This window comes from Tursiops truncatus, chromosome 19 (assembly GCF_011762595.2).
Source record: "Tursiops truncatus isolate mTurTru1 chromosome 19, mTurTru1.mat.Y, whole genome shotgun sequence".
In the NCBI taxonomy this organism is placed as follows: Eukaryota; Metazoa; Chordata; class Mammalia; order Artiodactyla; family Delphinidae; genus Tursiops; species Tursiops truncatus.
In genome coordinates, this window is record NC_047052.1 from 2,825,418 (window position 1) to 2,842,543 (window position 17,126).

Here is a 17,126-nt window from a genome sequence, read left to right on the forward strand (position 1 = left end):
CGTGTTCCTGCTCCCTCGACTCCACCTGATGGGGGAGGGGAAGCCTGGCGGGGTCTCAGGGGGCCCAGTCCTCAGCCAGCAGGTGATGCTGGAGGCCACCTCCACGGCGACATGCCCGTGCCGATTTGGGGTCTGTCTCTGTATCCTCATTCTTCCATCCCCAAACACTGTGAGATGCACAACAGTTTAAAAGCTGCCTTTATTGCAGAGAAGGGCAGGAAAGCCATCATATTACACGCAGGCGTTGATCAGAAGAGGCCCTCTGATTTCAGACGTGCTAACGTGGTCAATACGCAGCTTAGAGCTGAGTGACTAAGGTAAATGGAGGCTGGGTCCTCAGAGGGTTTCAGGTCTGCCCAGAGGGCTGCCCAGCGCATCCGGCCCAGCCCCCAGCCCCACCAAGCGGGGTGTGGCCGCCACATCTTCCCATCAGAGTTCCGGTTCCAAACGGGACGTCCGCTCTGCCCCCGGGAACCTCACTCATGCTCGCTAAAACACTACCGTGTGCCCACATTTTTCCTATTTTACACGTGAGGAGCCTGAGGTTCGGGGCAGCGGGAGAGCGCACACAGGGTTGCTGTGGCAACTTTGGACTCTAACCCTGGTGCTGCCAGCCCTCCCGTGCCCTCACACACTTGTCTCTCCCATCCTGGGTGAAAAAGAGGATCCTTCCGACTCTACTAGGGCAGAGTTGAGTAGTTGGGACAGAGCCGGTGTTGCCAGCTAAACCTAAAATATTTTGTGGAAGAGGAAACAGCTTCAGAGAGGTTGAGCAACTTGTCCAGAGTCACACAGTAAATGGCGGAAGCTGAGACTTAAGTTCTGACCAGAACAGACTTCAGTCTAGGTCAGGGGTCAGCAAACAATGGCCTACTGCCTGTTTTCGTAGATGGACTTTTATGGGAACGCAGCCGTGCTCATTCACTCGTACGTTGTCTGTGGCTCCTTTGGGGCTACAGCGGCAGAGCTGAGTCGTCCGTGACACTGACTGTGTGCCCACAAGGGCGAAAATGGTACTTTCTGGCCTTTTATGGAAGAAGTTTGCTGATCCCTGACGGAGACAAATACATTTCAAAACAGTGGCTGGAGCAGTCGCGTGAACAGACCGGGGACCCCGACGGTGGCCAGATAGCCGCTTGTTAGTCTGGGTTAAACGTACCAGATGGAATCTACTGCAGGTATTTGAGGCTTTCGTACAGGGAAGTTGGGATCTTGAGAAATTGCCGGAGGGCAGGGAGAGCGCTCTCGGCCCGGCCCGTGGAGTCCCAGCTTCCTGCAGAAGGTGCACGCTTTCTCCTGTCTCCTGGCACAGACAGGCCCCTCTGCTGGACGGCCTCCACCCCACCCGTTGTCATGCTTCCAGCTGCTCATCCCTATCAGATTTCAGCCCGACCTCCTCTGCAAGCCCTGCTGGCTCCTCACGGGGCCTGGGTGCCCAGTTTCTATGCTTACCTGGAAAGTAGCCATCACCTCCCTGCCGTGCTACGTTGTCTATTTACTCCTCCGGCCCTGTGACCTACTGCGTCTTCCAAAGGCGGCTGCGGCAATATTCCCATCCCACATGTGACCTTGACACTCTTCCCATCAACAGGTGGACCTGCGTCCCCACCCCTTGAAACTCAGCAGGTGTCGGTGACTGTTTTGGCCATCAGAGGATGCAGAAGCGATGCTCTGTGACTTCAGAAGGGAGGTCATAAAAGGTGAGGCACCTTCCCTTTTGCTCTTGAAGCTCTTGGCAGCCGTGCTGCGAGAGAACCCAGACTCCCACGTGGGGGAGACCACACGAGAGGACCTGCGGCCTCAGGAAGAGAGGACGCGCACCATCTGTCTGCAAGCATATGGGCACCTTGGGCCACAGCCATCTGCTGAGCCCTCCTGAGATCCTGATCGCAGGACCCCTGGGAGATAGCCTTGGTTGCACCGTGTCCTCCAGAAAAAGAGATGTTGGGGTCCTAACCCCCAGTGCCTCAGAACGGGACCTTATTCAGTGATAGGGTTTTTATAGAAGTAATCAAGGTAAAATGCGGCCATTAGGGTGGGATCGAATCCAATATGACTGGTGTCCCTGTAGGAAGAGGAATGTTGGACACAGAGACACAGGGAAATGGTGAAGGAACAGATCACACTGCTGCTTCTACAAGACAAGGGATGCCAGAGGTCGCCAGTAACCGCTAGAAGGTCGGAAAGAGGCCTGGGACAGATTCTCCCTCAGAATTCTCAGAAGGAACCAGCCTGCTGACACCCTGATCTCAGACTTTCGGCCTCCATAACTTGAGGCAATACATTTCTGTTGTTTAAGTTGCCCCGAGTGTGTTCCTTTGTTATGGCAGCCCTAGCAAATGAGTACGGGAGATAAAATGATTGTTGTTTTCCCTCGTTTCAGCCAACACCAAGTTCTGGGCTTGTTGGTTACACTAGCCCAAGTATTCCAGTGCTAGCTAGCTGGAATATTCTCCCACGGAAGTGGGGTCTCCTTGAAGGCAGGAATCCCTGGCCATGGGATATACTTAGGAAAGGAGCAACGATTGGATGATTGGCTGCCGTTGCCCTCACACAAAGTCCCTGGGCAGCCCCAGGGACTATTCAAGGTCCGTCCTCCAGAGAATAGAGATCTGGGCACGGCGAGCCCAGGCGACAAACTGAGAAACGCTGTGAGCTCCCATCGCCCGCCTGGGAACCGTAGCGAAAACCCCCATGGTGATGCATTTCCTGAGAGAGCCCTTGCCTGGGAAAACAGGAAGGTTAGTGCCTATGCGTTTTTATGGGCGCCCAGTGTAAGATTTTGGAGGACGGAGGATGGGTGGGCGAACAATGCGCGTGAGCTGTTAAAAAGCCAGCGGGAAGGCACGTGCTTCTGCATTCAAGTGGGACACGCGGTGACGATAAAAGACGACCCAGCTCTGGGCTCTGCACCGTGTCCTGCACAGTGGAGGGATTCCTTCCTTTTAAATTTTTTGAAAAGTAAAGTGTTAAGGTTGAGAGTTGATATTCGCGCTTTCTTGAAAGGTCTCTAGGCGTATATAACACATATTTGCCTGAGGGAATTAGCTGTCATGTAAAGGGAGCCTTAAGGATACGGAGTTAGAAGACTGGAGACACAGCTTCCCCGCGGCCATCAGCTCCTGAGGGGCTGAGCCGGGTTTTGAGCACAGACCCGCCAACCCCAGAGCCACGATCTTAACCACTGAGCCGTACACAGCGGCGCGACAGCATCGCACGGGGTACCCCTGATGCTGGACAATTAGGAAGAGCAGCCGGTGGGTGCCTGCCGGTCGATGGGCTTCAGCCGAGCATGCGGGTCGCCCGGGGGCTGGGAGCGCCGCCCGTCCAAACATCCCCCTCCCGTCCATTTGACAGCGCTGGTTTTATTTCCTTCATTCAGTATCTTGAAGCCACATAAGGAAACTTATACTGTGTTAGTAGCCCCTAAACTTAGACATGGTAATGGACTCCTGACTCTGCTGCCTCTGAAAGCCAGCCTTTTATTTCAACTTTCGTTTCCTTACATTCTCTGTAGATGCCCTTACAATTTTTTGATGAACGCACGTGCTTTTCTCGCTTGTTAAATTATAAGCCTTGCCTTCTTTTTTTTATTTTCTATGTTAAAGGCCAGGTAATGTCTCAGCAGGTTGATAACGTAACACTTCTGATGCTGGACTTTTATAAGGTTTCTCATTTTTCTCTATTCTATAGCTGCGGCACAAACATTTCCACACAAACCTTTTTCTCTTCTCATTCGCTTATTTCCTTGGGATAAATTTCTAGAAGTGAGATTTTTACTAAATCAAAGAACGGGACTCTTTTCTCTAGTTCTTAATACCTATTTTAAAATCATTTCCCAAAGGCCTGGAAGAATCTACACCCCCACTGGTGACGTGGCAGACTCCAGATTCACTAGGCGTTGGCAGCTCTGAGCATGACTGTCGTCTGAAACCGTGGTGAATTTCACAGGTGTAAAAGGCCTAAAAATCTGCCCTCAGGACCCGTATCTGAGCAAGGAAGTTGTATTTTTTTTTTTTTGCTTGCTTCGGGGAGGAGCTCAGGCAGTACATGGTAGCCTTGCGTCCTCATCTCTCTCGTTTAAACCACACCAGCCTGTTGGTTAAACTCATTCTCTTTACTTGTATTTATTTATTTATTTTTCTGTGCAAGAAATGCTTTTCTTCAGCTCAACAGAACATGGAAGTCTGAAAAAACCCCTACCTTCTGCAGAGGATGTGAGCTGGCTTGCGGCCAGCGGCTGGGCTGCTCCCTTGTAAATACCTCCCTTTCCCGTCAGGGCCCGGAGATAAGCCGTCCGGGATTCTGCCTGGACGGCCAGTACCCTTCCATCTGCTGAAGAGGGAGGCCCCGGACTAGCCGTGGGTTCAGGCCCCCCGGGCCCCCGGAGGCAGCTCCAGTGAAAGGATGTCTGTCTGTCGCCAGGCCCAGCGTGGAATGTTCCGTCAATGTTGCCCAAGGAGAATCTTTCACATTTTCTTTCATTTTCCAAACCACGGGCAGGGTGAGTTCTGGTGAAGTCCTGCGCTAGCTGGTGCCCGGCCCCGTCCACTCTCTCCTTCTCCTGCCCGGCCTCCCCGCCAAAGCCCTAGGCCCCGAGCCCGCTGCCCCAGGGCCGCCCTGCGATGCCGGGTCTCTGGCTCGTCGTGTGCGCCGTCGCCTGGGTGACAGCCGGGCGGATGCGGGGGCGTCCAGCCTGCTCACCCCCAGGAGACAGGCTCCCTGGTGTCCGTCGTCAGAGACTGGGCACGGGCAGCATACCTCTGCTCTGCCCTCCACAGCCTGCCGGCCCCTCGAGTGGGTACGATCCCAGTGCACGTGGGGACGGGGGTTCAGGACCCGAGGCCAAGGACATGCGTGCTTTGTGTGGGTCACCGTGCAGGGAGGCGCAGAGTCGGGGTGCGCCTCAAAGCCATGAACAGAAGGAGGGGTGGAGCTGGAAGTGCGCCAGCTCCCCGAAAGGAGCGTGAGGGCGAGACGGTGTGTGCAGGTGTGTGCGAGCGCGTGCGTGGCCCACCTCAGCTCAGTGCGTTCCCCACTGCCCGCACCTCTCTTTCTCCCCGGCTACTTCCCTCACTCAGTGGCCACCGCCTTCCCCCTGTCACCAGCTGCCCCGGCCTCCGTGTCCCCGCAGGGCCTCTGCGCTCCTGCCCCTCGGGCAGCGCTCTCCTCCAGGTCGCCGCCCCTGGCTGCCTTCCGCCCTGGAACCCCGCCCGGCCACGAGGTGGGCGCTCAGGACACACATGTTGAGTGAAAAGTGACTTGTTTATTTTTTAATTAATTAATTATGCTTTTAACCTTCAGTTCCACTGCCCGTTGACTCGGGAGGCATTTGTCATTAGAAGATCTCAGGGCTAACTTTTCAACCCACCCGAGGGGGGTTGGAAGTGAATCTCTCACTTGAAGCCCCGGCCCCAGCCGTTCCGGGTGCTCAGCTGGGCTCAGCGGCTGACCTGGGCCTGTTTCTGCCTTAACGTGGATGTTTTCACAACAGGCTCGGCCTGGGGAGGGGGCGGGGCTGTTCTTGCCATTTGGGGGAAAAACGTGTGTTACAACATCCTAGGGAGCCTCTGCCTTCCCGTCGTCGCCGAGACTGTGCCCCCGACCTGACTATCCCCAGACTGGGAGATGGAATGCAGGCTCGTTGGGCCTTGGCTGTCTCAGCTCAAGGAGTTAGGCCTCTGAGTGTTGCCTCCAGCCCTTGGTGGCGGCTCTGAAATCCTGACACAGGGTTTGAACAAAAGAGGCCCTGGGAGGTCTCTGCAGAGGAAGGAAAGTCGTATTCAGACGAGCCACCCTTGACGTTCAAAGTGACTGGACAAGGGGGAGTGCCGGGAGACATGGCCGGACGGCCGTCCTTCCTGAAGAGTCAGGCTGCTCCAGCTGCCCCGCCCCGCCCAGGCTGCCCTGGGGAAGCAGCTCTGCTCCGTCCGCTGTGCCTGGCCACATTACCAGTCCCTAGGGGCCTCCACGCGGGAATGTCCAGATTACTCCTCTAGCAGACGAAAAGGGGCTTTCGTCCTGTCTGCAAGGCCAGTGACCATCCATCATTTGCACAGTCAGCAACCTGTGCTACCGGGCCGAGCAGGCCTTCCGGTGATGAGAGGGCATGAGGAGACAGCGTAGCTAGCCCTGGCTATCACCCTCAACATCTGGCGCTCCCCAGGCTCTGTGAAGCCCAACTTGCAAGAGCATCTCCAGGGCTTCTCAGCTGGGGAGCACGTCTGTGTTCAGCAGTGTCTGGAGTTAGTGTATTTGATTGACAATATTAAACCAGGATAGATAAGGGCAGGGATGTAAAAGATACTTTCAGTGAAATAGCTACAAGAAATGTCCAACATGATGCTCCGGGCATCGGCCACAGATTAGGCTCCGAGTTCTCTCGTTCCCAGCTCCGCCCCCCCCCCGCCCCCGCACGAAAGTCAGAGGGAAATAGAATGATATTGAAATTTGCAGCACTCAAAGTAAAAACAAAGCCATCACTCAGAGGATTAAAGCTATTTCTGATACCTAGAAATTTCTCCCTTCTATACCTAGCTCGTAGAGATTTTTGTCATGAAAGAGTGTTGAAGTTCGTCAAACACCTTTTCTGCATCTATTGAGGTGACTGTGTGTTTATCCTTCATTCTGTTAATGTGGTGTATTATATTAATTGATTTGCACGTGTCGAACCATCCTTGCATCCCAGGGGTATATCCCACTTGGTCATCGTGTATGATTCTTCTAATGTGCCGTTGAATTTAGTTTGATAATATTTTGTTGAGTATTTTTACATTTATGTTCATCCAGGCTATTGGCTTATAATTTTCTTTTCTTGTAGTATCCTTATCTGGCTTTGGTATCAGGGTAGTGATGGCCTTGTAAAATGAGTTTGGTAGTATTTTCTCTTCTTCAGGAATGTACTTCAGCATAAGAAAGGCCATATGTGAAAAGCCCACAGTTAACATCATACTCAGTGGTGAAAAACTGAAAGCATTTCCTATAAGATCAGGAGTAAGGCAAGGATGCCCACTCTTGCCGTTTCTATATAGTACTGGAAACCCTAGCTAGAGCAATTAGGCAAGAAAAAGATATAAAAGGCATCCAAATAGGAAAGAAAGAAGTAAAGTGTCTATCTGTAGATGACATGATCTTGTATGGAGAAAACTCTAAACACTCCACACATACACACACACACACACAAACTAATAAACAAATTCAGTACAGTTGTGGGATACAAAATCAACATATAAAATCAGTTGCATTTCTATACACTACCAATGAACTCTCCAAAGAGGAAATTAAGAAAACAATCTCATTCTCAACAGAATCAAAATAGAATAAAATACTTAGGAATAAGCTTAACCAATGAAGTAAAAGACTTGTACACTGAAAACTGTAAAACGGTAATGAAAGAAATTAAAGAAGATACAAATTAGTGGACAGGTATCTCATGTACCTGGATTGGAAGAATTAATATTGTTAACGTGTTCATACTACCCAAGGTGACCTACAGATTCAGGGCAGTCCCTTTCATAGGTCTAAAGACTTTCTTCACAGAAATAGAAAAAACAACTCTCACATTCTTAAGAAACCACAAAAGACCCTGAATAGCCAAAGCAATCTTCAGCAAGAACAAAAGCTGGAGGTGTCACACTTGCTGACTTCAAACTATCTTGCAAAGCTACAGTAAAAGATGACAAGTGTTGGCAAGAATGTATAAAAAAGGAAACTCTTGTATAGCGTTGGTGGGAATGTAAATTTGTACCACCATGATGGAAGACAGTACAGAGGTTCCTCGGAAAGTTAAAAATAGAAGTTCTATTTTTAGTTCTATGATCTAGCCGTCCCTTTTCTGGATATTTATCGGAAGGAATTGAAATCAGGATCTCTAAGGGATATCTGCACTCCCGTGTTCATTGCAGCGTATTCACAGTGGCCAAGCTGTGGAAACAGTCTAAGTGTCCACCGACGGATGAATGGATAAAGAGAACATGGTGGATATACAATGGAATATTATTCATCCTTAAAAAAGAAGTAAACCCTGCCATTTGTGAAACACGGGTAGACCTGGAAGATGTTATGTGAAGAGAAATAAGCTAGACACGGAAAGACGAATACTGCATGATGTCACTCATGTGTGGAATCTAACAAAGTCAAACTCAGAGAAACACAGTGTAGAATGGTGGTCGCCAGGGCCTGGCGGAGGGGGAGGGGGGTTGCCATGCAGCAGGTATAAAGTTTCAGGGATCCGAGGTGGCAAATTCTAGGGATGCCGTACAACACGGTACCCCCAGTTAACGATGCTGTATTGTGCGCTTAAAAATTCGGTAAGGGAGGGCTTCCCTGGTGGCGCAGTGGTTGGGAGTCCGCCTGCCGATGCAGGGGACGCGGGTTCGCGCCCCGGTCCGGGAGGATCCCACGTGTCGCGGAGCGGCTGGGCCCGTGAGCCATGGCCGCTGAGCCTGCGCGTCCGGAGCCTGTGCTCCGCAACGGGAGAGGCCCGCGTACCGCAAAAACAAACAAACAAACAAACAAATTTGGTAAGGGAGTAGATCTCACGTGTTCTTACCCCAATTAAAAAAAAAAAAAGAAAGAAATTTCACCCATGGGATTTTTTTTAAGATGATAAAAAACTGAAGTTTGAAATGTCAACAATAGGGGTGTGGTTAGGGAAATTAAGTTAAAGCAACCTGATGAATTATCATGAGGCTTTTGAACTATTACTATTAAGATTTAAATGATGTTTGTATACTAGTGCAAAGAAAGATAAGTAAAGTGTGTGGATACCGGGATGACAGCATTAAAAAAAAACACATGAAGATAAAGACCACATTTTGCACTTTTTCAAAATCGTCTTAGCCGTTTGTGGAAGTTTATTCTTCCACGTGAATTTTAGAAAACACTTGTCAAAGATGCCGCGGGCACCTTGACGTCTGCCTCACGGGGCGCAGGGTTAATCTGAGGGGACGCAGCCCCACAGGCTCAGTCACCCCCCCACGCACAGGGGACTCTCTTCCTTTGTTCAGGCCTTCCTTCCCATCTTAGTAAAGCTTTCAGTTTCTCCATGAAAGTTCTGCACTTTTTTTCCAAGGGGACTCCCGGATGCTTGGTAATTCCTGAGATGGCATCTTATGTTGGACTTTGCGTGCGTCTTGTCACTGCTCTTTGCCTCCCTCCAGGACGGCTGTGGACCTGTGTACGCTGAGCTCACGCACAGCTCCACTTGGCCGTGGGTCTCCGCTCATCCTTCTAGAATAGCTTTATGTCTGCACAGACGTAAAAGATGGGTGTTGGCCCGCCCCCAACCCCCTGGGCGGCTCGTCGGAGTAGGAGCCCCGGAAGCAGCCCTTGGCTAGTGGTGGACAGAGTCGGGGGGTCGCGGGCCCAGCCCTGCCGTCTTTCAGCTGGATTAACTCCGAGGCACATTCTGCAAGCCTTCCGGAGGTCTCCAGCAGGGTGGAGCTCCAGGTGCACACAGGGTGCCTCTCCTTTCCTGCCTTATCTCTCCGCCCTCCTCTGGTGATTTCCCAGGACCATTTTCCAAATGCAGCGTTTTCATTCCTTGCCTCGGTGTGCTTTGTGGGGAGCCCAGCTGAATTGCTGCCCTCGTGGACACCCTGCTAGGCAGTGAGCCGAGGGCGCGGGGGCAGCGTCAGCGTCTCCTGCTCCGTATTGTGTTCCCAGGGCCCAGCACAGTGCTCGGCCCGCATCTAATGCTTGACTAATTATGTGGTCACTGGATGGATGGATGGGTGGACGGATGGATGGATGGGTGGATGGATGGGTGGACGGATGGGTGGATGGGTGGACGGATGGGTGGATGGGCTGGGGGGGTGGATGGATGGGTGGGTGGATGGATGGGTGGGTGGGTGGGTGGGTGGATGGATGGGTGGGTGGGTGGGTGGGTGGATGGGTGGGTAGATGGGTGGGTGGGTGGGTGGGTGGATGGATGGATGGGTGGGTGGGTAGATGGATGGGTGGGTGGGTGGGTGGATGGAAGGAAGGAAGGATGGCTGACGGATGGAGCATGGATGGATGGACGGATGCTGTGGACGAGGCGGGGAGAACCTGGGTCTCCTTAGACCATGTTCAGTCGGGGGCCGACGGCACTGTGTGGTAGTGTTTTGCACCCCCACCCTGCCGACATTCCACACCCTTCTCTGAAAACGTTTCTCTGTTCCAAAGACAATTGTTCTTGCCCCACCCTTCCCAGGAGTCAGCACACTAGGTCTTCATCCTTCTAAGGACCTTGTTGTGGGAAACGAGCAAAACAGAAAACCACAGAGCCAAGCTGAGGTGCCTATTACGGGCTTCCCGCTTGGCTCAGAGAGCAGGCTGGAGGCAGGCCTATCACCTGGTGGCTCAGACCCAAGTGCCCGACAGGGTGCACTGTGCGGGGCGTCCAGGCAGGGAGGCGGGGGGGGGGGAGGGGGCGGTGGCCCCCGGCACTTCAGGAAGGGCTCCCGCCCCTGCCTCTGCCCCCTGCCTGCCAGCTCAGACCCCAGCCTCTGTCCCAGGGAGCTGTGCTGCCGGCACCTCCAGTGCAAACTCAGCTGGAACCGGCAGAGCTCCCTGGGCAGGGCAAGGCGGCGCAGCGGTTTACATCATCGAGTGATAGTTTAATGAGAGGGGAGGGGAGTCAGTGTGTGGCCACGGGTTTTTGAAGCTCGGAAGTGAGTTAAGATCTTTGGAGGGACAAAGACAGAGTCTGGGCAGCGACAGGGTGAGTTAGTAAATGTTGATAGCCTTGCAACTGGCCAAAGAGGGAATCCGAACAGTGAGAATAGCAGCTAATGTTTGAGGGTTTACCGTGTGCCGACGACATGAGGTAGCTCATCTGACAACTTAGTTAGAATCTACTCAACACCCGTGCCGGGTGGGTTCCATGACTAGCCCTCTTTTATAAATGAGGACCTGAGGCACAGAGAGGTTCAGTCACTCGCCCTGCGTCACACAGCTAGTTAGAGGAACCGGTTCCAACTCTGTCTATGACCTTTGCCGCAGCACTATCGTTTCTCTGCCTGATGTCCGCGAGACTCAGTGCCATATCATTGGATGTGCCTGATTTATCTCTTTGATCATTGCCTTCACTAAAACAACCATTTGCTCTCCCCCTGGAAGAGACAGCCAAGGGCTGTGAAGACACTTGTCTGTCCCCAGTGCCTTCGAAAGGGCATAGGAGATTGGGAGGCTGGAGGACTCACCACCGGGACTCCGGTGAACTGAGTGGTACCTCAGGCAGGTCCCTGGTCCTCTCTGAATTTCAGTCTCTTCATCTGTCAAGTGGAGGAAGGCGTGCTTTGTGATGGCAAGAGGTCTTTTTAGCGCTAAAATTACAGAGCGCCTCCCCGCATTTGCTCACCGTGCGAACTTCTAAATGCTGCAGACGCTCGTGCCTCACTTTCTGCAGCATTCCAGTTTTAATACTAATTGTATTTTCTCTGTGAAGATTCAATGGGACAGTGCATAGCAGTGTACTTCATGCAAAGTCTGTAGATCATGAAGATGGTCTTCCCGCTGAAACACAAAAGCCACGTATCTTAGAGGCTCAGCCCGTGGAAGTTTATATCGTGCTCACACGGCAGTCCAACACCGACTCTCCTGGTCGGGCGTCTCTCCTGGGAAGGGTCCTCCTTCCCCCTCCTGGGTCTGCCTCCTCTTGGCCCTTGGAGGCCTCCCCGTTCAGCAGGTGGATGAAAAAGAAAGGAGAAGGTTGCGGATTCACGTTTCATGGGTCTGACCTGGAGTGGTCGCCGTCGCTGCCCTCACACTCGGTTGCCCGCAGCTGCACAGGAGGCTGGGGAGTGTGGATGGCTGTGTGCCCTGGAGGAAAGGGGAATGATTTCCAGGACACTTCATCCGTTTCTGCCAGAGAAACAGTCTTCATGATCACTGATAGCTATCATTTCGTGGAAGGAAAGAAAAGACCCCTTGTGGGGAAGTCTCAAGATAATCACCGTTTCGATATGTGCGCAGGTGTGTGCGTGAGTGTGTGTTCCCCAGAAAAGAAAACCCGAGGCAAGGCTTACAGGCTACTACTTAGGAGGTGCAAGCCCAGGAAGCGGAAGTGAGGGCAAGGAGAGCCAATGGCAAGGGCCAGTCCGGACTGACCAGCACTCGGTATTAAGAGCAAGTGATCACCCAGTTTTATAGGACCATCTTCCTAAAGTCCATATAAACAGTTGCTTCTCAGGACAGTGCATCCGAGGAGGAGGCAGGAGGGATGTTTACCCACTGGCTTCTGCTGCTCATTGGCCATTGATTCATCCCAAGAGGCATGAACTCTCTCTGGATCACGGACAGGCTCTGGGCCAGTCCTACAGCATCTGTGGCCCCCGAGGCCATGGAAAATCCCCAGAGCGGGAGGTGGAGGTGCCCAGCAGGGACCTCCAGCAGGGCGCCCGCAGAGTCTGGTTGGAACCCGTGAAAAGGTACCTGGGACCGGTGTCACCTTTGTCAAGCTCACAGAAACCAGAATCGGAAGGCAGCAAGATCCAGAGACGCGTCGGCGCCCGGCGCCTGGTCAGCCCACCACAAGGTCCCCGCCGGAAGCCCAGCGCGCTTCTGCTTTGCACTGTATCTGACCTCTGGGGAGCCTGAGTGCTTGCTGGGAGAAAAAAGCCCGTGCACACATGATTCTCCGAGGCCAAGGCCCTGCCATCCTTCAGCGAAATGAGCCCTTCAAGCAATGTAAATACCTTGCGCGCTCTCCCGGAGGCCTCGCCGGGGCTCCTCATATCCCCCGGGACTGCCGAAGCTTTTCGCTTTCACGGAGTAATTTGTAAGGCGGCCTGACTCGCAGCCGGCTCCGTGGCCACTTGCTTGTGCTGTGCTCCCGGGCGGCTCAGAGAAAGCCCGGGCTGGCCTCCCTCGGCGCTCTGCAGACCCAGAACGTGGATGCCTGTGAACCTGAGAAGACTCGGTAGTGACAAAGCACCATCCTTTCGGGGGCCCAAGCCTGCCACCCCCGTGAACCCCGAGACGGCTCTGGGAGCCAGGAGAGTGCAGCGCTCCGGGAGCAAAGGCCCCGGCCTGGCGCCCACGGCTGCAGGTAACCAGCCGAGTGGCCGTGCGCGTGTCCGTCGGGCTGCTCTCCTCACCCCCGTCAGCAGCTTCCGAAGCCACTCTCACGAGGTCTGTGCAGTGGGTCCTGTCCCCTCGGCCCCCGCACCTCGTGCAGTGACTGTCCCCTCCCGCAGCCACACACCATTCTGCCCCCAGCGGGGCGCCCCCAGAGGTGCTCCGTAGCGTTGGCCAGTGTCACCCCAGCCGGGTTTCTCACTTCCTCTCGGCAGACCGCAGACATCACTGCCCAACCCCCAGCAGTCGGGTGGGACCCCGAGACGGGTTCTGGCCGAGGGATTTGGGAAGGATTGCCATGTGCCACGGCCAGCCTGGCCCTAGGAAGTCTGCTGTCCTCCATGATTTCTCTTCCCTGTCCATTGACTGGACACTGGGGTCCAGGGGTGACTCTGAGACCCTAGGAAATGGGTCCTGGGTTATGGAATGACCGCATGGAGCCCCCCACGCGCCCCACGTCCTGCACCGGACTGTGATGAGAGAGGAATCTGTGTCGGGCTAAGCTCCTGGAGTCCGCGGACGTTTGTTCCAGCAGTTGTTCCACTGACTGACACGTACTCAAGAAGTGAATCTAGGCTCGTGGAGTCTCTTTTCTCTATCTTGAAAATGGGGATAAGACACACATCTCAGCCACCAGCGTTGCTGTGAGCTCAGGCGGGGCAGCCGTCGTTCTGGGCTGCAGCCCCTCAGCACGTCTCAGGGGCTGCCTCACTGGGCATGGTCAGGGTCGGCCAAGGGCGCGTGGGTAAAGCCTCTGGAGAGCGCCCAGCAGCCCACAGCAGGCGTCTGTCCCCCGGGGGGTGGCGCTTGCTCATCACCACGCCCACCCCAGCCCCTCCCCCTGCCCCGCTGCCCCCTAGAGCCAAGCGCACCCGGGTTCCCTGGTTCTCTGTCTGGCTCGCCGTGGGGGTCAGCCGAGGGGGGTGGCAGGAGGTTGGGGGGCAGGCGAGAGGCGTCTTTATCCTCCCGGCCCTCCGCTGCGTGCGGCAGCCTGGCAGTATGTCCCCCTGTGCTCAAGCTGCTCTCCCCTGTGGCTCCGGGGCTCCGCCAGCCTGCGAACACCCCCCCCCCCCCCGCCCCGTATCCTCTCAGATCTGAGTGTGTCTGTGGCTTCCTGGAGTTGCTGGTCTCCCCCGCTCACACCTCTGGGAACAGCTCCTCCACTGCAAGCCTCTTCAGAGCCCCAGCCGAGGGTGCGAGCTCTGTCCCGGGGGGAACCAGGCTGTTGGCCCTGGTTGACGTCACTCAGGGTGCTTGGTGGGAGCAACACCCTCGCCCTGCCTGACCCGGCCGCAAAGGCATTTAGAAGGGGTAGCAGTGAGCTCGCAGAAGTTCCAGGAGGCTGTGAGATGTGGAAATGACAGCCTGGGAAATCAAATCCTGGAACCAGGCTGGCGGCACCATGCCGACCCCCGCGGAGCCTTGCCTCCGGACTAGAACGTCGGGTGCCAGGCATCTCAGGGACTGAACCTGTGTTACTTACGTGCCCCCGGGCCGTGAGCGCCAGGTCGTAAGCACAATCGCAGGGCGGTTTGGGCCCTGGGTGGGACACCTCCCACCGTCCTTTACTCTCCACTCTGCCCTCGGAGGCCGTAGCTCGTAGTACTCTCCACGGTATTAATCGGGCCCCCCTGCCCTTGCTTCTGGGTGAGTTCAGCCAACGGAAAGCCCCAGCGAGCGATCCGAAGGGCGAGGGGAGAGAAGGTGGGGTATCCGTGGGCCTCGCTCAGGCTCACAGACGCTTGTGTCCCTCTGGGAAAGGCCACAGCTGCCGACAGATGGGCCTCTGTGCCAGGGCCTCTGGCGACTCTTCTCGGCCAGCCCCTCGGTCCTAGAGGGGGTAGTGGGTCCTCGCACCCACCCGTTCATGCTGGTGCGCTGCACCGCCCTGTGTAGGTTCTTGTGTAGATCATCACCCTATTAAGCCCTTTTCAGGTCCCCACTTCAGAGGGACATTGGTTTCTTGCTGACAGTTTGCTAAAGAAGCTGAAAATAAATAAGCAAAGCAGCGGACAGGCCAGCAGGCCGTGCTGACGAAGGAAGCTCTCCTTTAGGTCTCTGGGATGTGTGGGAGTGTGGGCCCCACAAAAAGGATGTTTGAGTCCTAAACCCCCAGGACCTGTGAACGTGACTTTATTTGGAAATAGGGTCTAATTAAGGTGAGGTCACGCTAGGTTACGATGAGCCCTAATCCAATGACTTGTGTCCTCATAAGAAGAAGAAATTTGGACACAGACACACACACAGAGGAGACCTTTGTGTGATGACTCAGGCGGAGACTGGAGGGGTGCAGGACACGCCGGAGAGGCAGGAACAGAGTCTCTCCAAGTCCCAAGGAGGAGCCAGCCCTGCTGACTCTCCAGAGCTGGGAGAGCCTCCCCGGGGACTGCAGACGCCCGCTGTCCCCGTGTGAATGGGCCAGGCGCTCAGAGCGCCGCACCGTGTGGCCTGGTGAGTGTGGGCTCCGGAGACAGGTCTGCCAGGGAGCCCGGCTCTGTCTTGTGCTGACTGTGACCTTGGGCCCGTCTTCAGCCTCCTCTTATAGGGAGCCAGGAGAGGAATCACACTTACTCTAGGAGATGGCTTCGAGGAATACAAGACCTAGTGTGGGAGCCCTGAGCACGCCGCCGGCCACACAGCGAGCACACTCAGTAAAGCCCCAGGAGAACACACCCACTGGTGGTTTTGATCCAGCCCAGGGCGACGGGGATGACGAAGGCCTTCTTGGAGGATGCAGGGCCTGAACTGAGGCCTGGCGTGAAAGGAGGATGACAGCTGGAATCTGCTCAGAAACAAGCTGGAACAGGAGAGGAGCGTGCAGGAGCCTGGTAGACGTGAAGGAGCGACGCGCCGGGCTCCTCCCCAGGCCCTGGCTGTGTGACTTCAGGGTAATCGCTTGCCTTTCCTGGACTGTGGTCCCCCGGCCAGCTGGGGCTGTTAGGAGCACATCGGCCTGAAGGAGAAGGCCGACCAGGGTGGTCTCCTGAGACCCTGCTGTGGCGGGAACTGTTCATCGTCAGCAGTATCCATGCTCCACGTCTTCCCCAGTGCTCTGCTGCCCACGTGGTGCCCGGAATAAAGACTCACCTCCCAGCCTCTCTCGCAGCTCTGCGTGGCCGAAGGACTGAGTTCTGGCAGTGAGAAGTGAGAGGACGTGTCACATGGTACCTGTGGGAAATCTCCTTAAAAGAGAAGGGCGTGAACTGTTTGTCACGGCCAAGAGGAGCCTAAGGGGACGTGATGGCTAAGTGTAAAGTGTAAGGACCCCGGATGGAAGCCTAGGACAGAAGAAGGACGTTAGGGGAAAACTAGGGAAATCTGAATAAAGTATGGACTTTCACTAATGATAATGTATCAATATTGACTCGTTAATTATAACAAATGTGCCTTACTAATGTAAGATGTTAATAATATGGGAAACTGGGGGTAGAGGATATGGGGACTCTGTTATATTCACAATTTCTCTATAGATCTAAACATTGTTCTAAAAAATAAAGTCTGTTTGTAAAAAGAAGGAAGGCATAGACTTTCTCCTCTCCTTCTTCCATCCTGCTATCAGAAACTCGGATGTGATTGCCGGAGCTCAGGCTGCCATGAAATGAGGAGGAGGGCCACACCGTAGGGAGGCTGAAAGGAGTCTTGTCCCCTGTTAAACTCATGGAAGCACCGTGCTTCCAGGAAGCCCTGGAATACCCCTCATATCTTCTTTTATGCTGAAGGATCAAATATGGTGTGTTTGAGCCACCATCCATTACTTATCTTTGTTTGTTTCTTTTGTCTTACTCTCTGGAGGCTAATCCCAATGGAGACGTCGTCTATCTCTTTACATGACATCGGACCTCAACAAAATTCCTTTTGGGAAACTTTCCCATACAATGTGATCCTAGAAAACAAGTAGCATTTCTCTCCCTGTGTCCTCCCGAAGCTTTCTGGTTAAGCGTTTAGTGACGGGTCCACTAGACACTGATTCATGGCTCCCCGGGTGAACGGGACAAGACAAATACGTTCCATTCCAGCTCCTTAAAAAGCGGCCAGGCCAACTCGATGGCATTTTGGTACTTTTC